At 49.1% G+C, this 1,072-nt stretch overlaps 1 pseudogene; it reads left to right on the plus strand.

Annotated features, from left to right (window-relative positions):
• The first annotated feature begins 298 nt into the window (after positions 1-298).
• Positions 299-377, plus strand: LOC127690422 (uncharacterized; annotated as a pseudogene).
• The last annotated feature ends 695 nt before the right edge of the window (positions 378-1,072 follow it).

Consider the following 1,072-nt stretch of genomic DNA (forward strand, 5'->3'; position numbering starts at 1 on the left):
CGCTTTAAAAGTCAAACATTTTCATCAGTGTCTTTAGTAATACTTTTTCCTCTTCTTATTTTAACATCATTTCCAAAACTTATTCTTGGATTGTTTTTGTGTGTTTATCTGTGTGGTGTATGTGCATGTTTGTGTATTTGCATGTATGTTGGGGTCGAAGGTTAATGTCAATTGCTTCTCCCTTGAACCCAGATCTAGACAGTCATCTTGTTCTGCTTTCTTAGTGGCGTTATTACTAGTGGATCCCTATTCCTACTGGGCATTTTGGTGGGATCTGGGAATCTAAACCCCATCCTTGCCTGCCCCTAAAAGTGTTGTAGGTATGGCTCTTGTCACATGTGTATCAGTAGATGGCAGCGTTCTGACCTATGAACATCTGAAATATTATTAACCTAACATTCAGAACCAGGGGGCTTGGACAGAGAGCTATCCTGAGATGACCACCACTCTGGTGCCAAGAAGACCTGGAGGATGGGTCAGACCATGCTCAAGAAGATCCTTCCCCAGAGCCATAACGAGCAATCTGGGCATAGCGCTCCTGAGACCACTCCTGAGATGACTCTAGACACTCAGAGACCCAAGGTACCAGTAAGAGGAGCAAGTAGGTGGTGGGGAAATGGAAGAGAAAGAGAAACAGAAAGATGTGGGCAGAATGAAGAGAAGCAGAACTGAAGACTCAAGGGTAGTGAGTGAGGCTTGAGTAGTCAGTGATGTCATATGTGACTATGGTGCTGGCCTGGCCTGAGCTGCCAACAGGGGGTATGTTTGGGTCTGGGTCCTTGCTCTGTAGTCCCAGGCTCTGTTACTGCCAAAGGACAGGCAGACATCCCCAGTCTGGGCTGCCACCTGGGGACAGGCTGATGTCTGAGGGCTAAGCAGAATTGGCTCCACCTTTGACCTGGGAATCATGAGAAAGCTGGCCCTGGGAGGCATGAGAGTAGGAGAGCGGACCCTGCCCATCGCCAGCTGCGGTACTTAGGAAAGTGTGCCCATTGCAGGAGTTGCAGGTGAGCTGGCACCCAAGGGTGCAAGCTTGGGGGACATTGCCCTGCCGCCCATCTCCCATGTGATG

The sequence above is a fragment of the Apodemus sylvaticus genome, chromosome 7 (assembly GCF_947179515.1).
Source record: "Apodemus sylvaticus chromosome 7, mApoSyl1.1, whole genome shotgun sequence".
NCBI classification, from domain to species: domain Eukaryota; kingdom Metazoa; phylum Chordata; class Mammalia; order Rodentia; family Muridae; genus Apodemus; species Apodemus sylvaticus.